The following is a 23,961-nucleotide window of genomic DNA, read 5'->3' on the forward strand; positions in this document are numbered from 1 at the left end:
TCTGCCCGGGGTGACTTTTTTCTGTTTTCCCCAGAGAAACATGCTCAGTCTAGCATTTTTACTGGAAATTAAGGATTTTCTTGCTTTCTCATATGCAAAGCCTAAATGAGTAGCTTACTAATTATTTATTTGATCATTTATGCTTATAATATTTGGAAGCAGGTCTCAATTTTCTCAGATTTTCTCATTATTGGGAATTATTCAGCAAGTCACCATGTCACTACCCAGAAATCAATGGCTTTGATCACACGCCTTTGCAACTGTTCAATGTTTACTATTTAAGCTGTATTAAATTACAATTGGCTTCAAAGGTCAGGGTCTTATCTTGGCTTATTTGCCGGGAGAATTGAGGAATCACACATTTAAACCCAAGACTTGTCCGACTTGTTACCAGCTAGCTGCTGATAAAGAAAGCAAACACTTGAAAGATAGCGGAGGGGAAGGGAAGTCTGGGCTTGGCAGGACCTTCACCTCACACCTTATCTGCTGGGCCAGCAGGACTCCTCTCCCAAGGCAACACACCTCACTGGCACACAGAGTTGAGCATGAAATACTCTGTTTTGGGATCCGGCCACAGCTGCGATGGATTCGTGCCTCTGTGCTCCCACCCTGGGGCCACTCTGCCCATAAATCAAAAGGGAGGTGAAAAATCCCCAAGGTCGGCTCTGAAGCAGCAGCGCTGCGAGCCAGCAGAGCTCCGGACATTTCTTCCTATTCCAAAGCCTCAGGGCTGTGTACAAAGTGCTACAGCACACGAAAAGCATTTCAAAGAACAACAACAGAAAAAAAGCAGTCTCGATTCTTGGCTCTCATTGCAACCCAACGCCGTCCTCTCCTGTTGCTGGGCTGGAATCCTGGCCACCCTGCACATTTCCAGTGGATGCTCATGGCCCGTGCGCTCCCTCGCAGTGCAGTGAATCACTGCGGGCCACTGAGCAGGGCTGAACTTCTACCTTTGTTTTCCCACACACTTCAACTTTTGTTTGATTTCTCTCCCACTGCTGGATGCGATGCTTTTGTGGGCAGAAGTGCTTTTGCTTTCCACAAGAGATCCTTCACAGCGCTGATTCCGACTGAATGTTGGAGGAAACAAATTCCTTTCTCTCGGGCATTGTGTTAAAAATACCTTCACCTCTGCAAGGAGAAACTGCCTATCCCTCGCTGGTGTCTCTCTTTTAGACCCTTAGTGGTGGTAGTTAAAAGGAACAAAAGTGCGAGTACAAATTGAAGGGACACTGCTGCAAGCGAGCTAAATATAAGTGCCCCAAGAGCAGCATTTCCCAGTGCAGGAGTTGTTTGCTGCTCGCTTTCTCCTCCCCCTCCAACAAAAGACCTCTTTCAAAAGCCGCTTTAAAAGTTCCAATGAGCACTTGGTCAAAGGGGACAAGATGAGGACTGTGACATACAATTTCTTTTCTCCTCCACGGCTAAAAAAAGACACATTCCACTGACCACATTTACCAACGCCGCTACACCATCTTAATGAGGCTTAATGTAGGACAGACAGCCCCAAAATCACATTGAGCCAACAAATGAGAGACATGATTAGCAAACTCCATAAACTTGAGCGATTTTAAGCACTTCTGACCGGGCATTTTATTCCAGCACAAGATGTATCCGGGAGTTCTATTATGCTTGTCAGCCAAAGCCAGGGCTGCAGAGGAAGAGTTAAGTGATGCCCAGTGACACTTGCTGTAATCAGATTTTCACATTGTTTGAATAGATACAGTTCCTGAGCTCTCCAGCTGTCCTGCCTCGTAAGCAAACACATCTCCCTAATGCAGGAGGATGCAGCTTTGGCTCTGCACCCAACATGTGCACCAACCCAGCAGCACCCCGAGGACAGGGAAAGCTGCTCCCCCCCGGCTCTGGTCCATCATCCACCATCGATTTCAGCGGGGACAGTGCAAAAAAGCAGCAGTCCAAAGCCAGGAGAGGTTCTTCCTAATGCAGCCAAGAGCTCTTGCTACCAGACAGAAAAAAGATGCATGGGTTGGTAAGTGGTGAGGGCGGGCGTAGCCTTCCCCGAGCGCCGGTCTCAGAGGGATCTGCTTCCCAGCCACTTGTCTGAAGGCAATCATTTGCAAAAAAGGCTCTGTCTGAAATCTATAAGCCTTTAGTTAGTGATTTCTCCTTCCTCTCTCCCGGACAAAGAGTTTACTGGAAAAGAGTATTTACCAAACACACCCCTTTGTTCCCCAACACACAACGGCACAAAGCAAACCTGGGACGATGTGGGGAGAAAATCACGCATGCCGTGTGGGAGCAAAGAGGATCCCAAGCAAAAAGGAGCTCTGGGCAGAGGAACGGGATGGAGCGGCAGACGCGGCGTGGCGGGGAAGGAGGAGGTGATGTTTTCCAACAGCTCAGCGGGAAGCTGAGAACCAGCGCTGCGATCGAAGCCGTCGCTGAGTCACCAGGCAGGCACCTTTGTCTCGTTGAAGCGGCTCAAAGGGAACAATGAGCAGCGCTCGGTGCCCGCTGGGATGCGCGGCGTTGCCAAGGGCCCCATCGAGAGCCCTGCACAGGCGCAGAGAAAGCGCGCGGTTGGTGGGTGATGTCAGGATGGGGGCACGCGTGAGGATCCACGAGGAGCCAGCGATGCATCCCTGCTGTCGATGCAATAAAGTACATAAGCCCTTATTTTTCTTAATTATTCCTGATATTTCACCTGTCATGTTGTCAGCTTCCTCTGAGAGCAACGATAAATAGCGCTTCTCATCTCACATCCTTAGGGAAAGCTTGCTATTTATTCCTGTGATGGGCAAGACATCATGACTAATTAGGAAAAATGGTCACCCCTTTGCACCCGAGCAGGAGTGTGTCATCTGTCTCCTTTCAGAGGGAGACAGGCAGTTTTTCTCCATGGACATCCAACAGCTGCTCCAAAGGCATTTGTTAGAGGTACCCTGGGAGTGGGATGGGAGAGGGAAATGGTTCCTCTTCCCCTGGGAGATCAACATCCCAAGACTTGAACATGGGAGACCGTGATCCCAACAGATTACTTGATTTTTCTATGAGATCGGCGGTGAGGCAGTGGCACAGGTTGCCCAGAGAGGCGGTGGTGCCCCGTCCCTGCAGACAGCCAAGGTCAGGCTGGACGGGGCTCTGAGCACTGCTGGAGCTGTGGCTGTCCCTGTGCACTGCAGGGAGTGGCACCAGGCGGCCTTTGAGGGTCCCTTCCAACTCAAACCATTCTCTGATTCAATGATGCTTAAAAGTTGCATTAAATAGGAGCACCCCCCCAGCTCCAAGCCCGGGAAGCCCCCATCCCCACTGCAGAGCCCACAGCAAGCAGGGGTATGATTTTCTCCTCCCCTTCCCCTGCCACCACGCAGGCTCTGATCGTAACAAAGTAATTGAGATCAATGCTGGAGAGGACAACTCATTTGGGATCTGCAAATACTTCAGATTAAAAGTAAGCAAAATTAATTTAGAAGTTGCTATGACCACAGAAGAGAACAACACTCGCTGCAACTCTTAGATCTACGCTCGGCAGCAGAAGGCAGACAACCATTCTCCCTTTCCTGCTCCCTCCCATCCAGAACCAGCCGTGGATTCCAGTTCCCACAGATGATTCATGCACAGCGGGGCCAAATCCTCCTGCAGATGTGAGGCTCATCTGCACAGCATCCACACAGCCATGGGTGCACATCCCCAAGACAGCAGCGCCGCGCTGCAAAGCAGCAGGGTGTTGTTGGAGTCTGCTCCCACTGACATGCAATCAGGGCTGGGCAGAGCAGGAAGTCTTTCTGTTGGGAAAACTAATGAGGACAAAACTCCTATTGTCACTGTCATGTCAGAGAGCATCGCCTCGGATTTTTGCAATCTATCGCGCGCTGTCATGTTGGGTGAAAGTTATTTGTTTGCAAATTCTACCTCTGGGCGCCAGCCCGTTCTAAATAAGCTGTCAGACTTAACCAAGGCAGCTAACGAAATAAAAGAGGTGCAAGGAAGGGAATGGGGTGCGGGGGTGGGGAGGGAAGGGAACCTCCCAATAAATGGATGCAAAAAAAAAAAAAAGAGAGAGAGAAAAAAAATCTCAGTTGGTGAATCTTACAACTTGGAGGATAGAACCACACACAAAGTATGCAACGCAGCCACCCGAGCTCGTCGCTGGCAGATGAGCAAGCCTGGAGTAGCACTCCAACCCTGCACACGAGCTGGTGCACAAGCCACACTTGATGAACTGGGAGAGTGCCAGGCACCGTTACGGGGGCGAAACGGGGCGTAGCGAGCCGCCTGCGTCACTGACTCATTTATCCAGGATTTATCTTGGACAGCGTGCCAAGGCTGCCAGCTCTGCCTCTATTCCCACCCGTTCTGCTCTGGGCTCGCGGCCACGGAGCGCTCTGCTACTGAACAGCGCAGGGATGAGCGGTTTCTGCCCGCACCCGGAGCAGGAAGCAGAGAAAAGCAGTGCTGCGATTGCATGTCACCACTGCCGCTTTTGCCCTTCCGAAAGCAAGTGGAGCTGTGCTGCTCCAGCTCCTGTTTGCTCTGCATGGGAACCTGCCATTGCGTAATGGGCACGTGGGGTCCCCCGCTCAGACGCTTGGCAGTCCGGCAGCTCTGTTCCATGGCAACAGCCATCAGCTTTGGTCCAAAAGACCCCTCCCTTGCAGACAGCTCCACGAGCCCCGGGCACCCATCCAGGCCGAACCTCCTGCCTTCCAACCTCCATTGGATGCCGTCACATATCCTCCCCCTTATTCTCACCAGGATTTCAGGTGCAGCACTGCTTCCCATATGCCACCAACATTCCCCATTCATAAAACCCCACTCCAAATCGCAGCTCCATAGACACAAAGATATTGGAAGAGTCAGGCACCAAGCTCTGCCTGCCAGGTACCAGCATCCACAAACTCTGCAGTACCAGGAAGAAAATACCAAAACAGCCTCTCCTAGGCAGAAGGCAGAAGGATGGAAGGATGTCCCCTCTGGATATGTCAGACTTAAAAGCAAGCTGGGCCAACAGGTACATGGTCCTTCCTGGAGGATCACACCCCTACCTTCCATTTCTCAGAGCCCAAATGGCAGTTTGTCACATTCAGCACTGTATGTCTGACCAACGCTCAGAACAAAGCTCTGGGAGGCAACAGAAGCTGTTTCTTCCTTAGGGAAACAATAAAAAGCAATACAGAGGATCTGAGCATCCTGCATCCACACGCACTTCTCAGCTCAGAGGCTGAAACAATTCCTGCTTGCAGATATGGTTTCTTACAGGAGCCCGGTAAATTAAATTAAAGCTATTTACTCTGTATTTACAGGCTTACAAATAAATCTCAGGAAGCATTTTGCTGCAAGAGGCAAGGGGAGGAGGAGAGGAAAAAAAAAACATTTTCTGGGCCAAATATAGTAAACAAGGCCACAAACCTCCTCATGATTACTTATTAGCTAAGGGAAAAGGGAGCTGAGAGCTGGTATGGTTGGAATAATGCTACATGGAGCAGAGGAGCACTGCATTTCTTTCTCATTTGCAGGTAACAAGAAAGAAAAAAGTAAAATGTTCTTTTTATGTAAGGAAAGAGCTCTCTTGAGCCTGCATCTTCCACCCGTATTCGCACTGCTGCCTTCATTTTAACTGAGTGCTATGGGTCAATGGGAGCCCTTTCAAGCTCTAACTGCATGATCTGCCCGGCCTGTAATGGGAAGGCAGTGGGTTTTGTTTGATTTGCTTTGTTGTTTTGTTTTGTTGTGTTTTTGGCTGTTGCTTTTTTCTTGTTGTTTAAGTGGCTGATTGAGTTCTTTGTGCTTTGTTTGGTGCGCGTTGCACAACGCAGCAAAGTGCATTAGTAAGGAAAATCGATAGCGGCTTCCAATGCGAAGTTTGCAGGGCAGCCCAAGCACTGAGCTGAGGGGTGGGGGTCTGGAAGGAGGTCACCATGGGGCGGGTGGGGTGGTGCTGGGCACAGCAGGGACTGACCCCATGGTGCCCCGAGCCATGCACGAGACCTGAGCAGATGGTGCATCTCTGGGGCATGGCTTTGGCACACGGATGCATTTTGCATGGTTGCAGGTCTGATGTCTGCACTTTTGGCATCCCCTGCATCCCCCCCCCCCACCTCCACGAGTCCCGCTTTGAGGTTTGTACTCATTTTCCCTCCATTAACACATGCAGAAAACAAAGGAGAGAAGCTTTAAAAACTCCGATATCGTGCACAGCTTCACTGTGAGATGGCTTTTCCTTCCAGACCCACGCTGACACTGACGTTCAGCAGACACGAGGCAGCCAGCCCATGCAAACACCAGACCGAGATCTGTGCTGCACTGCCAGCCTCTCCAGAACAGGGGCACAAAGACCAACACAGCCACATCTACAGCCAGGACATTAAAGCGCATACCCAGGGCATGAAGTAATGAGATTTAAGCCGTGCATACAAACCCAAAGCTTGTAAATGATTAGCCCTCCTCTAACGAAGCCCTGATTCGCTGGTGATGCATTAACCAGCCACCAACGGACTCCAGCCAGCTCCTGGCTCTTGCATTACTGCGTTTCCCAGGAAATCAGAGATTAGAAGCTGTTTTAAAGCCACTGCTCACAGCCTTCACCTAAAGGACAGGGCAGCAGGTGACCCCGTGGTGACCCACTGGGCTGTTATCTGAGGCATGCTTATGAACGCAGCGTTTTCCTCTCTTCCAGATACATCGTCCAGCGTCAGAGCTGGACTGGGCCGTGCTGGAGGCTCATTCTGCAGAGCTCACCCTGCTGCAGTTCAGACCCGGCAACCTCTCCTCCCCCATTGCACACAGATAACAGCACCCTGTGCCACACCTGCCCCCAGCGCCCGAGTGCAGCACATAGGCAAAGTGCATCCGGACCCAACAGCTGCTCCGTGCAGAAAAAAAACTCGAGCAAGAAATTCCCCAAAAGCTCAGCCCTTTCTCTGCTTTCTTTTTGTCAATGGAGTGAAGTCAGCTAAACCACTCGATTGCACGCATTCTGTACCGGGCTGCTCACCGTGCCCTCCATCCCTTTGAACATTTTTCCCTTCTGATAAAGGAGTGGGGCTCATTTATAACAGCATTTTGAGCGCTGTGTGTTGCAGCCCCGGATTTCTGCTTTCTCCTTGTCCCACTGACACGGCTGTCTGAGAACAGTCCACATTCAATAGGGGTATCAGCAGCACAGAGGCAGCAGGCGCCCGCCCCAGCTTTGCTGCAGTGCACCAAGCTCTCCTCCAGCTGGGGCAGAAGGGAGAAGCAGAGGGAGCAGACCGACAGCTCCTCATCCCATAGCATGAAGCCCGTCGGTACAACACACTTGGCACCCGCCGCTCGCCCGGATGAGCTCAGCACAATTCAGTCGCGCTGAAGAGCTTGTTAAGCAATCCCCAGCTTTTCTGCTGACTTCCCCTACGGCTCTGCTAGACGGAGGCAGCGTTGGCACCCATCCCAAAACTCCGGCGTCACTCTTGGCTCCAAGTCCATCACCCAGCATTTGCTCGTCGGCGCGTCGCGGCCGCCGGGTAGGGCAGGCATGGCCGAGTGGCACCTCTCCTACTGCCCTGAGAGCACCCGCCAGCATTCACATCCCCTCCCGCTGCAACTGGGAAAGGCAGCAGCTCTGAGCATCCCTGCGGTGGGAGGATTAAACCCGTGCACCACCTCAAAGGGATTTCCAGCAGGAATAGGCAGAAATTCACGTTGGTAGAGGAGGGACAGTGGGGCTGAAGCTGTCCCTGCATCACTGCCCCTGTGTGTGCCAGGCCCTGCTGCGTGAGGTGCTGCGCAGAAGGGGCTGATGAAGAGGTTGTAATCCAAGCTTAAGGACAAACAGCTGCTGATTCAACAACAGATGGGAAGGAGGGAGAAGGGGACAGATTTCTTTCCCCTCCCCCTTCTCTCCTTTCCTCCCCCCTTTTTTTTTTATATATATTCCCATTCCCAATGCAGAAGAAAGGCAACCCTCACTCCCCCCTGAACAAACACTTGAATGCAGAAAGGTTTTAATTTGCACAGATGTTAGGGAATGGAGCGTTTCCAACAAAACGTTATGGCCTTTTGGGGAAATATTTACTTAAAACTCTTCCTACCTCTTCCCCATATATCTGAGAAAGGTCAGAGATCCCCAAATCTGTGACAGTTCTCCTGGGCAGAGGTAAAGATCTGTTCTGACAAACACATTCTGCCCCAAGGAGCCCGGCTCCTCCAGCCCTCAGCCCTCATCTTTCAGGAGATTTTAACTTCCCAAAGAGCACAGGAGGCTTTCCTCCTTCTCAGATCTGCTCATCTGTAGTAAACATCAGCACTGCAGCACGAGAAAGGGCTCCAGCTCTGCGAGAGGTGAGGATCCTTGGGATGGAAGTCAGGTAGCACTCCTCTCCCCAACCCCCTGCTTGGTGGGAAGGAGAGAGGCTTTTCCCTTTTTGCTTTAACAAGAAAGGAGGAGAGTAAAGTCAGCAGTAATTTTAGTTTTGTTTTTCCCCCCATTCTTTCTTTGAGACCTCCTGTGCAAATGAACGCTGTGATGAAGTATGCAAGACAGGCTTCCCTTTGGAAATGGGAGATTAAAGTACAGGGATCACTGGAACACATGCAGAAAGCAAGGCTGCTGCTTCTTCCCCAATTATTGTGCACTCTCTGCTCTATTTTGTTGACCTCGCACATTTCAATCAGGTTTCAGCGCACTCTGCCTTCACCTGCTATGAATCAAAACCTGGAGGGCTCAGATCTCGCTGCAAAGGAACCCTTTGATAAGCTTGTTACGGATGCTAGGCAGCTCTGGGTTGGTAGGGTGCTTTTGCAGAACACCATTGCAAATTTATGTCGCCACCCAAAGAAAAAAAAAAAGTTGCAGGGCTACTGGGCACTGTACGTTCAGGTAAGGGAGCTGAAGCTCAGCTTCATTTGCTCCAGCAACAAAGGAGTAGGGACAGGAGGACTTCCCAGCAGCAGCCGGACCGCTGCGAATAGCTGCTTGAGACTGATCTAGGCATCAAAACATGGAGAAAGTGGGGCACCCCGAGGAAGGTTAAAGCCAGAAACATATGGGATTTCCACCACATTTGGGTTGTCAAGCAGCCAAGGATCTCTTTTGCTGCTGCTTGCTTTTAAAGGCTTTAAAGAAACATTCATCCATATGTAGGGCGTTTAGGAAGGCAGCATGGAGTGTGCCTGGAATGGTGGGTGAGGAGGAGCAGCACCCTGAGCACGGACAACCCTGCCCTAAAGGCCACAATAGCACAGGGGATGCCATCCTGCACGCAGCACACTGAGATCCTCCTGCCCTCCCAGACCTGACAGATTCTGCACTTAGCAATTGCAAGCATGAAGCCAGGAGGGGTTATAAATAGCCAGAGTGCAGCCTAATTATAGCCATGGGTTGCAGGGCATTCAGACAAGCAGCATCCCCAGGCTGGGCTGTTCTGCTCGGGCACTTGGACAGACTGTCCCACCTCTGACACATGTCATGGGTGAAGTCCTTTCATTTCTCGTGAGCATGACTGAACATATCCTCCAGGTCGGACGTTATTGCTGCTGTACCAAAGCACGACGCCAACACAAGGCTGAAGAAGTGCAAGCACACACATGGAAGGTAGAGAAAGAACAAGCAATTTGAAAAATTATGCTTATCATGAGAGCTCTTCAGATCTTGCAGAAGACAGAAAAAATGCTCTTTATGTGGGGAGAGGCTGGAGATGCTGATGGCAGCAGGCCTGGGCTCTGCCCGTGTTTGGTGCAGGCAGGGGGCTGGGATGCAGGATGCTGCTCGGTGCTTGGCACGGGCTGCCCTCCCTCCTGTCACCCGCCCTTCTAGCTGGGAGACTTCTGCAGAGCCTTTCTTGCTCTGCATCGCAGGCAGGCAGCAGGGCTGGAAGGACCCACTCTGTTCCTTCTCCACCTCCAAGAGCGGGGGCACAGCTTTGCACCCAGCGCTCCCCCAGCACAATCCCTGCCTTCTTCTGTCAAGTGTTCTGGGACGCACTCATGTTAAGCACCAAGTAGGAAGCACTTCACTGATAACACAGGAGCTTTTGACCCAGCATCTTCCGACAAGAGATGTGCTCCGTTCCCGTATCTACGCTATATTCAGATAGCTTCCTGATCCACAGCAATTCAAAGCAGACCATCCTGACTCCCGCTGCAGCATAGCTCTGTAACCAGCAGGCACCTTCTCTTTGCTGCTTTCCATCTCTGCACAAAAACCTCCCTGACTTTTCAGGCTGCCTCACCTCAGTGTCTCTCTGCACACCCCCATGCCCAGCAGCAGCGCATGGAAGCAATGCAACGCACACTGCCACGTGCAGCTTGCTGCTATTCCCTCCATCCTGCAAAACAGGGTGCCTCGCTGCTCCCCCCATCTCCCCACCTTCACAACCCCTCTCTATGGCACGGACCTTATTTCTCCGATGAAGCACAAAGCTGGATCTTACATTTTTACACGAATGTAGATGTTGGCTGACGGACTTGATCCACAGTGCCGAGGAAATTCAGACCCTCTGGCATTTGGTGAAATAACACAGCGCATGCAAACTCCGCTCCATAATTGGAACCATTTGTTAGTGCAGCTCTGTGCAGAGAGGCACACGGGCACCAGGAATGTTTTCCATCTCCCCAGGTTTGTTTCATGGAGCTCCAGCATCAGAGTCTGGAAGAATTTAGCCGAGTTCACGACCCCCAAAGCCAAGCAAACCCGGCGGTTCAGGAATGTGTGTGCACTGCATCAATCCATACCTGGCAAGACCCGCACCTTTCGACCCTTTGTTCAAAGAACAGCTGAATTCTTTATTTAGCTGCGTCAGATTCCCTGCTCAGAGCAGCAAGCTATCCCTGGGCTGGCTTGGAGCAGCTCACTGCTAACAAACCTCAGTGCTGGGTGCAGAATGGGGTTCTATGGGTCAAGCTCACAGCCAACACTGTGCACGTGGAAACAGAAAGAGATCGGCAGCACCATCCCAGCAGAGCCCCTGCCGCTCTGTGCCCGTGACCCACGGCAGCTCCTTGGGGCCCAACACCAGCAGCTGTCCCCTCATCTCCTGCAGCCCCCAGCACTCTCAGCAATCCAATCCCATGGGCAGCACGGGGCTATTTTCTGCTACATGAGGCATCGCAAACCTGGCAGGCATCCCCGGATCGTATGGTCTGACCTGCTGGAGTAGGAAGGCTACAAGCATCGCACTTGCTCTCCGCAATATGGAGCCCACACATACAAACACAAATATTTAGATAAACGGTGGCTGTATTCCAAGCACAGGATTCCCTCTCCAGCCACACCACCGCTCTGAGTGCAGGGCCACCACCACCCCCCTATGGCATTTTTGGGAGCGGGGTGCAGCCCAGCGGGGGCTGAGCAGGCAGCTCCCTGCAACACCCCCCCGGTGCTGGGAGTGAAAACACAAACAAAGCAAAAGGTTGTTCAGCTTCTCAGCCTCCGAGACCATATGGAGCTGAGACATGATTGCATTATTTCTACTGTACTGCAGCAGAACGGAACAGAAAGCTGTAATAAACTACTCGCAGCGTGTCCCTTAGCACAGCGCACAGAGCAAAAAATAACCAGCTAAACAGAAGCGTGCTGAAGGAAGCCGTGTTCCTGGAGGTGAGCTGCAAAGCAAAGGCTCTGGGGCTCTGAGTCACACAGATTTCACAAGGTTAGATGATGAAATTTCTGCGTGCTTTCTTCTCCCCACTCCCTCCCCTTTTGGGATAATTAGATTTGTGCCCAGCCAGTTATGGAGGAGGATGGTTTTGCAGTATGGGCAGGCATGGTAAAGCCATTTGTAAGAGAGCACAGAGCAAATTTGTATGGGATTGGTGTAAGGAGGGGGTGCTGGCAGGACCAGGTAGAGTTAATGGGTGCTGTTGGCATGGGCCGGGGCTAGCACAATTTCTCTGTGTTCCTTGTGTATTCAAGCAGCTGAAGAAGCAAGAGCAGAACCACACAACCCCTGTGACTTCCTGCTGCCTCCTGCTCTAATGTGTAGAACCCACATCAAATGGATAATTCCTCCAACCCTTCAGCTCTTGCCCCTGCTGAGTGGGCAGTATCTCACTAGAGAAGCAGTGACAATCTTGAGACATACAGAGACAGTTCTTCCCAGCTTCGATATAACTTTCCTTCAGCCACAAATGCTGATGCCAAAGTGCCAGAATGAATCTCAAGCTTGCAGATTCCCTCATGTGATACAGCTTTACACTCATCTTTCCCCATTCTCTCCACTCCAAGACATTCAGACTGGGAGAAATGGCATTGCCAATGCCAGTCAGAGGAAGGGATGCCTCAGTAAATGGTTGGAAGGAGCCAGCTGACAATTCCAAGTCCTCCTCCGAGAAAGCAAGCTGCTTGCAAACAGATTTGCAAGGAGTGAGGGGGGAGAAAAAAATCTGTTAAATTACTCATTCTGGAGACATTTAAAACAGACAAGTAAAGGATTCCTCTACACTCTGAAACACAACGCAAAGATCCTCCAATATTTCCTCTGAAACTGAATGCAGCAGAACTGCCAGGACAACAGTGCTGACCTCAGCTTCATTGTGGGGCTCACCCAACCCAACCACCCAAGGCTGGGATCACCTACAGCAAAAGGAAATGGCCACATGTCCATGTTGTCCTCCACCACGTGCTTCAAGACCCAACAAACCATGGAGGTTTGGTGCAGGTCTCTAGAATACTGGGAAATATCCTCTTCATAGAATCATGGAATGGCCTGGGTTGAAAAGGACCATAACACTCATCCAGTTCCAACCCCCTGCTATGTGCAGGGTCGCCATCCAGCAGACCAGGCTGCCCAGAGCCACATCCAGCCTGGCCTTGAATGCCTGCAGGGATGGGGCATCCACAGCCTCCTTGGGCAACCTGTTCAGTGCGTCACCACCCTCTGGGTGAAAAACTTCCTCCTAATATCCAAACTAAACCTCCCCTGTCTCAGTTTAACACCATTGCCCTATCACTATCCACCCTCATAAATAGCCGTTTCCCTTCCTGTTTATACGCTCCCTCTTGGATATTAGGAAAAGCTTCTTCTTGGAAAGAGAGGTCAGGCACAGGCACAGGCTGCCCAGGGAAGTGGTGGAGTCACCATCTCTGGAGGTGTTCCAGAACCGTGGAGATGTGGCACTTGGAGACATGGTTAGTGGGCACGGCGGGGATGGATTGACATTGGGCATGATGAACTTCGTGGTCTTTTCCAACCTTAATGAGTCTATGGGCTGCACCACAAGGGGTGGAGGAACCATCCCCACCCTCACTCCCCAGCTGCTGTTAGCAGCTCTGTGCCCAGGGAGCAGGCGCAGGTCTGCGGCAGCGCTCTGAGTCCTTGGCCAACCTTCGCAGTGCCCCAGCCAAGCAATCGCAGCCGGCGCCTCCCGTCCCCAGCATGGGAGTTTATGAGGCTGTGGCCCACATCAGAGTTATTGTGCTGTGTTAAATTTATTGGTGCTATCTCACCTCATTAAATACTTAAATAGACCTGACAAGACAGAAAAATGGGACTTTAGAAGGAAAGAAAAAAAAACGAACAGGAAGCCGGTGTTCAGATGGCTGGAGTCACCTTTAACACAACAGGCTGCACGTTGGGAAAGGACGGGGCACAGGAGTGAGCTGGGGGAGGTTTTACAGCACGGTGCTCAGCGCCCAGAAAGCCCCATCCCTAAAGGAAAGGCTGCAGCATCCGCTACTTAAAGCCCTTTTCCAGAGAAGGACTCATTTCAACTGAAATGTTTGCATGAGGAAGGAGAGGATGAAAGAGAAGCAGGACCACGGCGCCGGTGGCATTGGACTTGTGCGTGCTGAGCCTTCCCCTGCACACAGCACCTAGCCCCTGCACCCTGCAGCCCTGCCAGGCGGCTCCTGGAGAACTTAGGGGCAGATTATTTAAAGCCTCCATTTGTTCTGTGCTCTTAACCTTCAGTGCAATTACCTGCCTGCTTTACTCCAGAGCCGTTTCCCTGCTTCGCTGGCTGAAGCTGGGGGGCTGGGAGCACCCTGCGGTGTGCTGGGCAGTGCTGGGAACCTGCAGTCCTTCCCTCTGTGCTCTCAGCAGACACCACACTTAATTTTGATTTAGTGGGACAGCGTCGGTATAAGGGCTGCAGGAGACCATTACCCTGTGACAATGTTCTGTTCCACTGTTATTGCTCCATTAATTAAGTACCAATTGACTATTAATTGCAGGAGGTATTTGTTATGGGAGAGAATCAGTTACCAAGTAGTTAAAGGTCAATAAGAGGTCCAGCCCGTCGGCAGGTATTTATCCAGAGAGATGCCCTCCAAACCATCTGCACACACAGGGACACCATGCTCACATTCAAGCCCTGGTGCTTTCCGAGCACTCAGCCCTTCTGCAATCACACCTTTACAGAAATACAGACCTCTGGGTGAAAGGGGCCATGCACTGACACGCCATTACTTTGCTGCTTTGGGGTTATTACACACACGAAAGGAAAGATCGCCGCTGACAGAGGTGACGGATCTCTCCCCCTCCTCCTCCCCCATTTCTCTCCCCTCGGCACACCCACATTTAGGCAACAAGGATTTCTGACCCACCGACATCGAGCGGGCAGATGAAGTGTTCTGCCCACAGGGCTGCCGCTGCAGGGAGCAACGAGCCCAGAGTTGTGTTTCCCCAGGCGGTGCTCAGCCCACCGGAGTCTCTTAAGGAAAAGATGTGCCTGAAATCTTAGAAGTGAATTGTCACAGAAGTATTTTTATTTGCCTTCAGAGAGACATCCCTCAACCCGGGCAGACTCACACAGCATCCTTCCCACTGCCTGCATGGGAAATGCCACACCAACGTTCCGCAGCTTGTCTCCAACGAGAGCAGACGTTGTCACGAAGAAAACATGTCCGAATTTAAGTGACAAGCCATGCAAACTTCAGCTAATTGATATGAGGTCACGTCTCCCTCTTTAAGTTACTCTCTCAGCCTTTCAAATGGGCTTTAGAGTGACTCCAGGCTAATGTGCTTCAGACCTGAAAGGAGGTTTGGGGAGGAACAGGCTGCATTTCTCACCAAAGAGCTCCACTCTTACAATGACAGAGATTATCTGAAGAGACCTTCACTCTCATTTAACAAATTAAATGAGCAGATTTTCAGGAGTTCAGCATCTGAAGTACTGCGCTGGTTTTGAGAAGCCTGGCTGTAAATGCCATCGTGTGCGGCCCTTTAGAAGAACCTGACTGCAGTAATGGGTGGGAACTTCTGAAACCCAAATCCTCACAGATGCAGAAGCACTGACCCTCAGCCAGTCCTATTCTGAACCAGACACCCATCATCGGATGGGAAATTTACTCCCTACCTTCATTTCAATTTCACGTGATAGCATTATAAAAGGAGGAAGACGATCAGAGGGCCGAGCATCACCTTCCTCTTCATTTCCCACCCATAGCACTGCCCACGCCGTGTCCCTCCAGCCCACAGCACCCCATCATTCCCTGCCATAGGGATGCTCCTCCATCCCAGGACAGCTCACGTGAGGCGAGCTGGAGAAGCAGAGCCAAAGCTTCCCTACGAATGAGCCAAGCCATCTCCATACCATTTTTCTCCCCCATTCAGAAGGACTGTGGAGGTTGGTCTGTAGAGGAAGCAGAGCACGTTGATTTAGCTCCTCTCTCACTGCACACACACCCAGGAGCCCTGTGCTCTGCCAGCTGACAGGAACAAGTCATTGGGGCCATCAGCAGCACAGCCACAGAGGGGGGAACGGCAGCATTCCTGCATCACATGGGGTGTACGGATCACACAGCATCGCGAGGACTGTGATCCCCAACACCACAGCAGCTCAGCCCGATCCAGGAACAGGCGTTGCTGACAGCGAAGAGGCCAGGGGCAAAATAAATAAATAAAATCACAGGATAAAAGCAGAAGAGGTCGGCCAGACAGAGATAGCAGCTCGCATGCACCGCCGTGCTTCGAGCCCTGCATGTGCCGGGAAAGCTGAGAGAGCTGCGGGGCAGGGACAAGCTGCTAATTGGCGGTGCACGATGCCCAGGCTGCTGCTTTGCTCCTGTGCCCGCCCCAGGCGGGGGCTGTGGGGTGCGCGTTGACTCCAGAAGTGAAAGCACAGCAAAGCACGGCCCCCAAACCCCAATCCACCCTCAGTGCTGAGCAGCTTTCCTCCTTTGTTTCTCTTACAGCTGCCGCGCTTCCCCTTGAGGCGGCTCAAGTTTCGCGTTGCTCGCTTCTGCCTTCTCAGAGTTTACTATTATTATCTCTTGATTTTGCAAACTTCTCACATGCCTTCAGGCCAGACCCAGGAAACAGCTGAACAAGGCAGCTGATGAGACAGGGTACAAAGGGAACGCAGTTGTTTGGGATGAGCGGAGGCCCTGCATCTGTTCCTGCCTGTGCTGGCGACCTGATGCATCATCTCCAGCACAGCACCTCCCTCCTCGGTGCTTTGCTCACACTTCTGCCTCAGCGTGGCAGTTGAAGATGTGGCTTAGTGGGCATGGGCTCGGCCTTTGGACTTGGTGATCTTGGAGGTCTTTTCCAACCTTAACGATCCCATGCAGCGCTGCAGCACGCTGCTATCAGCGGGGAGGAGGTGGCACAGTCCCCTGCAAGCATTCCACTGGTTGCCATTTGCACCCTTCCCTTCCTGTGCTCTCAACCCCACGAGACTGAGTGCACCACTCCACCACTGCACCCAAACGCACAAAGCCGGCTTGAAAGCGATCCATTTAACATGCAGAGAACGAATTCTTTAAAAAGTGCCCTAAAAAGCAGCTACACACTGCAGGAAAAAGGGGAGTTTCATGTATTGAACAATAATAGCAAGATATTATCAATGTAGGGCTCTGATTGTGCCATATAAAAAATAAAATACACACTGGTTAATCAAAGAACTACAGACACTTTTAAGTAATCCCAACTCTGGCTTTGCATAGCTCCATATACTGCCAGCAGCACTCCTGTCAACCACAAGAGACCATCATATACATCAAAAATTCTCCTTTAAATTTATTTTCTGTAAAGATTGGTCTTTTGAACTGCAGTGGTGGAAGCTTAAGGGTACAAAAATCTGTCTTTTTTGTCTCTCCCTCTTGTGGAGGATGCTGATCTGTGGGGAAAGTGCTGCCACAAGCTTCTGTGTCTTGTCAAGATACCCGTCCTTTTCATGGATCACTTCTCTTATCAGCCCCTTGATTAAGACATTAAAAGAAAGGAGGTGAAGGAAGGTTGTGCGGCTGGAAAGAGGCAGCAAAAGGCATCCAGGGCTGTGTACAACCTCCGGCTTTGCTGCATGGCCTGGCCAGCTCTCATCCCAATTCCTGGCCTTGAAGAAGCAGGACTGCAGTTGAATTAGCAGCTACAGTAATAAAATGGTTTATTATCGTGTCAAAAAAAAAGGGGGAATTACGCTTTTATTGCCTAACAACATCAAGAATAGTTGACCTTACGGCAACAACACGGTTGGCTGGGAGCCCTGGGGTTGGCTGGGAGCACAGGGCTGGCTGGGAGCCCAGTGTTTTGAGGGACTGGGGCTCAGATGTGAGCTCCTATCAGAGATAAAAGTGGAACATCTCTGCCTCGACTTCCCCGAAACTGCTTAATATTCAGAGCTCCCTCCATTGTCAAAGAACTTCATGAAAGTTAAATTAAATACATACACTTCCCCCGTGAGACATCAAAGCGTTATCGTACGAGTGGGGAAACAAGACACCGACACACAGCCAAGACCAGGACTTGGAGGTGTGCTTAAGAACATGCACCAACACAGACGCACCGTAAACACCTCCTCCAGATGAGGTTTTAATGTGCTGCACAAAGCCTTAAGCACACTGTCTTCCCAATCCCAGGGTGTGTTACCAAAAGGCATTCTTAAAGAGTTTCGACTTCTTTGTACAGAACGTGGTCAGTCTGGATAGACAAAGAGATGAAGCAATTTTCTTGTACAATAACTCGAAAGTAAAGGGAAGACTGCAGAGCCATCAGCAGGCATCCAGCCAGCTCAAAGCCACTCAGCACCAGCAAGGCAAACAAGGCAGCGGGAAGGCAGGAATGCCCAGGGGAAGCCCAGCAATATTAACGTCCAGAGCCAAGGTGAGCTCCTCAGGTCAAAGAGCAAGGCTGCTATTAGGTGATATCCCACAGAAACACCCAGAGCAAACTACCACAGCCCAGAGATAACGTCTGCAATGCTCCCATTTTCCAGCTCCCAGCGGAAGGTGCGGGAGAAGATTAAGAAGTTGGTTCAGTTTATTAAAATCCAAGATCAAATTCCCAGTAGATGCTCCAGACTCCCCGGTGTAACAAGTGCATTAAGGGAGAGAAAGCACATCCTGACAAATGTATTTACAGCCTTTAATAATTCATGCTCGCATATGCAGCCCCCGATAGAGTGCAGTCCCTTGGAAATCACAAGCTTTTTTGGATTGCACAGATTCAGCTAATGTCTTCATAAAAGGTTCTCAACCAAACCTGCTCTCAATATCAACTGCAGCAAAGAAAAACTAATAGCTCCAGCTGGTACTCATTGAAAAGTCACTTAATATTTCACCATGCAAGGAGCTATGTTTAATGGGACACATTGTTTTTCCCTAAGCATTTGGAAAACCCCTTGACATCATATTAATAATGTCAAGTTTTATTGGCTCTCTGATTTGAAATGATATTAAACTTTTCAGACTGTCTCGGCTGAAGTAGGAAGCTGTTAAGATGTGGACAGCTTGGATAACAGGAAAAATAATAGGTCTTGTCAGACATTGCTTCAAGACCGCAGAGGAATGATGTAAAAATCAAGGAATGAGGCATTTATCCTTTATGTTAGCTCGAGAGGAAACATGTTTTGTGGGTAGAAGCGGTGGCTCTGCGTGGAAGATGCTTGACCTCTGGCCATCAGCATAGGAGTGCTTGGGATGGAAGGGACCTTAAAGATCACCCGCTCCCACCCACTGCCATGGGCTGGTTGCCTTGAAGGCCCTTTTATACACCTCAGACGCATGCAATTTACTTATGCAGTCTCATTCCCTAACATGCAGTTAGGCTGAATTACTTTCTGCATAAGTTGCTGTATGTGAAAAAAGTCAATTAAATTCACACAAAACTAGCAACTCGTGTATTATTTTCATACATGTGTTTTCAGCTCGTCTGCTGTCAAACAACTCCTCATTACCAGTTTATTCTGGACCACTGATTTAAAAGAAATCCACGTTTGACAACCCAATACTGCTCAGCGCACCTCAAGGATGGTAGTTTAAATTGCACCTTTTGTTTTGCATGACATCAAATGGTCATACTGTGACTTGGCTTATCCAGAGGTTGGAGCAGTCCCTCCCCAGGTTCAATCTATAGCTCCGGAGCTGATGGAATTTACTTTGCTCCATTAAGACGGTGCATAACATGTTACTGCTGCTGCATGCCAAACAGCAGGAACAGCCACACAGGGTATGAATCCTTCTGAGACCATACAGGTCACTATGCTCTTCCAAAATAGCATTCCCAAATCTCTTCACCAAGGCTCAGGTTACTGTCAGAACCTGCTAATAAGGCACATCTGCACAGAATGCCTCTAGAGGAGCCCCTTCTGCCAGTTGGATCTTCAGCCATACACACCAACACAAAGCACACAGCTGTGCCGTGCCCCAGAGGTGCCCTTGTCTGGCCACTCAGCTACGTGGGGATGCTCTGTTGTCAGCTGTTTGAGACACAGCCTCTGCCTTTGATTCTTCCTCACAACTGTCTCTAAATCTTACTGTGATTGTGGTTTTCCACTTTAGCGGGCTTCCTGATAGAACAGCCAAGAAGAAAGCTAACTCTGTTTGAGTAACGTACAGGACAAGCTTAGCTTCCCTCATGCAGATTAAGTCCTTCACTTCATCAGAATGCAGCAATTAGCCGTATAACAGACATCTCTTTAAAAGCTCTTTAGACTGAGAGAGACCACCAATGTGAAGATCTGAACACACTGGGTAGCATACCTGCAGCTCCTACCATTCAGACCAGCAGCAACCTAAGATCCCTGATTACCAGTGCCACGATACCTGGCATGCCACATATCATGCATCATCCCCTTAATGTGTACGCACCGTGGACTGCAGCATCCTACGGTTTATATATAGCCACAGACTATTGTTAGCAAATTTATACAGCCACATTTGTGAGCACTGTGCTGCTCCAGAAAATCAAACAAACTCCAGCTCAGTGGGAGAGTTATAAATAAGCGACTCGCCCACTCACGAGGTTGATCCTGTTCCTCTTTTCAGCAACAAACATATGGAACTCCTCTAGCTTTCCCCATGCAGGATTTTAAAGGGAAGATTACGCAGTACATCACGCAGCTCCTTCCATGGGCAGCGCTGGGGGCAATCATGGATTTCCATAAGTGGCTCATGAGGTTGAAAGCCCCACGGACAGCGCTGCCAATGCCACTGTTGGTAGGCAGTGAGCACACAGCCTCCAAAGGTCAGGCGTTGTTCACAGAGCTCCGAATTCAGCCTTAACACCACCCACCTGTGAAATCTTGACCTATAGTGCTAAATGAAACGCTCAGACCCACCTCTGGGTCTTCAATTATTGGCACATTCCAAACTACCCACGTGTTCCATTACACCAAACAAACATTTCTAGTTGCATAGATGCAGTTTTATGTTTATGAGTAACCGCAGGTACCGAGCTATGCATGCAAAGTGGTGAAGCTGATTTATGAAAGCATCATCTGAAATTAAACTACGTGCAAATGAAAAGAATTTTGCAAGTGCTCCTCTAAGTGCATGAAAATGTAATAGGGCCTAGGGCTGTTTGGCTTCAGAACTTAATAAAATGCTTGACTTGCTGAATTCGGTTGTATGTGTGCAAGGGGGATAAAAACACACCTCGAGGAAATTCTTACTGGGGCTGTTTACTTTTTACCCCACAGCAATACTGGGAAGTGTTGCTAATTATCATTATCCTAAACACCAGCATCTATGCTGGGGAACTCTTTGCCGCGGGCAGAACATTTTAGAGAGAAGATGGACCATTCGCACATCCTATCAGAGCCAACCAGATGAAGCATAGGCAGAAAACCACTGCCATCCCCAAAGGGCACATAACAAGGAAGGAGGGTGCAGCCCACGGCTCTTCCAACACCATTAATATTCCTCCATCCCTCCCCTGGTGGCCCTGCAGCCCCCATCCAGTGCTCCCCAGCCATAGGGAAGGGCTCTCTCTGCATTGTTCCTACCTCTATTACGTCTCTGTTCATTGCAGGAGAGTTAGACTAGATGACATTTTAGGGCCCTTCCAACTCAAGCAACCCAATGGCCCCATGATTTCAATGGCTCCATGATCTCTCCCTGCCCTGCGCAGCCCAATGTGGCCGCACATGGTTGAGGAGTGGCGTCGGTTTCAAGAGCCCCCGACCTTTAATAATCATTTCTTCTGTTATCTGAACACTTCCTAATTCATCCCCTTCTGTCCCTGAAAATCTAAATCCTATTTAAGTTAATGCCCTTCATTTTCATTTATAAAGACAGATACAAAATAATTATTTCCTATCTCTGCTGTTTCCTTATCTTCTGTCCTAATAATTCCTCACTGTCTCTCTTTCATCATCTGTCTTCAGAACAAGAAACTTTTCTGTTAGTTAAAATATTCCGTGTGTTCATTTTCTGCCTCTTTCATATCTCTCTGCTCCCCTCTCCCCACCTGCCCTCGCTCCCCCCTTTCCCAACGCTTTTCATGCTCACCCTTCACACTGATCTTCACATCTTTCTGGTGTTTGTATTTCGGTTTGCAATTTTATATGCAAATTCCAGCAGGCCACCTCTCCAGTCTCTGCCTTTGATATCCAAGTAGCCCTGCCTGGCTGAAGTGCTTTACATAAACAGCGGCGGGCTCAAAAGGACCGCTCTGTCCTCACCTTGATGAAAGCGGCGAGGCAAACTGTAACAGATGTGCTTCATGGGGACAACTTGATTAAAAGAAAATAGAGGTGTTTTGTGCCCAACCCCGGGAGCCCCGTCCTCCTGCAGGCGAGGGCACAGCCCGGCACACAACTCCATACCCTACTGAGGATCACACGGACGTGGGGAAAAACTTATTCTCCAAAAGAGTGGTCGTTGGCACAGGCTGCCCAGGGAGGCGGTGGGGTCACCGTCCCTGGAGGTGTTCAAGAAGCATGGAGATATGGCACTGACCAACATGATCAGTAGGCAACACTGGTGGTAGGTGGATGGCTGGACTGGGTGATCTGAGAGATCTTTTCCAACCTGAATGATTTTAAGATTCTATGGCATTATACTCATTAGCTCGTAGCACACTGAGCCCTGTGTTTATGGTCTGTACATCAAACACAGCCCTCACCTCAACACCGCTGCCAATGTATTGAAGTGAACGCATTCACTGTGATCCCAACTATCAGCTGAAGGCAAATCACAGATGCCAAGGGCTCGAATCCTTTCAAGAGTAAAGCTCAAAAGTAATTCAGCACTAACTTTCGGTACACATATTACAAACCACCTTCCCCACATTGTTTATATTGTTACACACCATCTGATGTTGACACAAATAAAAGCTTATTGGGCGTGTGCACGTCTATATGCACTTATTAAATCAGTTCTCATGCACATATTGCCAGCCCTTTGTGTAGTCTGTTTGTTCTTTTCCCCACATAGCGACTTACTTCTCCATTAGCCGAACAGCGTTTGCATATTTGCAATCAAAAGGAAGAGGGTTGTAAGCATTCAAGAATTGACAGCGGAGCTCTGAGCAGCTGAGATTCCCAAAATGCATTTCTAACAGCACTGCTTGCGAACAACTCCAGCACTGCTTATTTCTTCAGACCTCTCTCAGTGCCACACGCACCCATCCCCAGAGCTCTCCCTGGAACGTATTCAAACCAACTCCAAGTCATTTGACTGGGGAACAACTCCAGCACCCTCATTGCTTGCAGTAACTGTGCCACCCTGGGAAGAAAGGAGCTCAGTTTTGCACCGTCTCCTGCAGAACCATCACATCTGATAAATAACTGAGCAGTGACTCATCGGCGGCATATGCAGGAAGTACATATTTAAACCTGTGCTGCTTAAACAATTGTTTAAGATGTCAGTTTATCACGCAGACAGTTTTTATTGAAAGGAAGAAAAAATATCATTTTTTAAATTAATGAGAGCAGACCTTATCTCGGCTGCTTCTACTACACTGTATTTTGGAAAATACTCTCCCATTGTTCACTGTTGCTTCGCTTTGTTGGATCCACACTGCAACAGCCACGTTTCAAAAGACTTTTACAAACATTAACCAACAAAACCTCAATGCTGGGAGCCGCAGAAGGAACAAATGCAGACAGATTAATTCACTCGCCCAAAGTTATATTAAATCAAGGCAAACTTGCAAACAGAACCCAGCCCTCAGCTCCCCTGCTTTAAGACAGCTGCCCACCTCCCTGCTGGGAGCTCACCAGGGCACACAGGGCTGCCCCATAACTCAGGGCCCTGAGCATTCACGGTGTCCCCTTACAGCCTTTGATGTGCTTTGTTATCCCAGGAAGAGGAGAGAATCACAGCACCACATGGCCAGGACAGCTGCTATGCCTTGCCAGGCTGAGGGAAGACCAAAGAGCTTTGGAGATCAGAAGGAACTCAGGTGAGGTGGCAGCAAGCCGCCAACTGAGGGCTGCTGTCCGTGCACGGGGTGAGCTGGGGGGACAGACAACTCTTCCACCATATGGGATTTTAAATTAATCCTGTCAGCTCAGCTCGAGGGCCTGTCAGCCTCGCTGACAGCTTGCTGACAGCACTGCTCTGCAGCAATGGGCAGCAAAGCTCCAGGATCCTGCTGGAATCCCACCTGCAGGACCAGAGGAATTGGGGGCGCTGGGAGGAGAGGGGTGGAAAATTCCAAAGTGAGGAGAGACTTCAAAACATTGAAACTCTGCCTTTGGAGTAACAGCTGGTGAGGGGAGACAACAAAATAAAATGGATGATCAAGAAAAGGAAGATTGGAACGTCAGTGTCTCCTTTCAGTGTCTAAATGTGGGCTGTAAGAAGGAAGGGGACAGACTCTTTAGCTGGCCTGCATGACTGGACAAGGGGAA

The 23,961-nt window shown here is 50.0% G+C and overlaps 1 long non-coding RNA gene across 1 annotated transcript; it reads left to right on the forward strand.

The window, feature by feature from the left end:
* The first annotated feature begins 5,399 nt into the window (after positions 1 to 5,399).
* LOC121107528 lies at positions 5,400 to 8,535 on the forward strand. Its single transcript, XR_005841756.2, has 2 exons — positions 5,400 to 5,483; positions 6,644 to 8,535. It is a non-coding gene; the product is annotated as an uncharacterized LOC121107528 (long non-coding RNA).
* The last annotated feature ends 15,426 nt before the right edge of the window (positions 8,536 to 23,961 follow it).

The sequence above is a fragment of the Gallus gallus genome, chromosome 24, assembly GCF_016699485.2.
Source record: "Gallus gallus isolate bGalGal1 chromosome 24, bGalGal1.mat.broiler.GRCg7b, whole genome shotgun sequence".
In the NCBI taxonomy this organism is placed as follows: domain Eukaryota; kingdom Metazoa; phylum Chordata; class Aves; order Galliformes; family Phasianidae; genus Gallus; species Gallus gallus.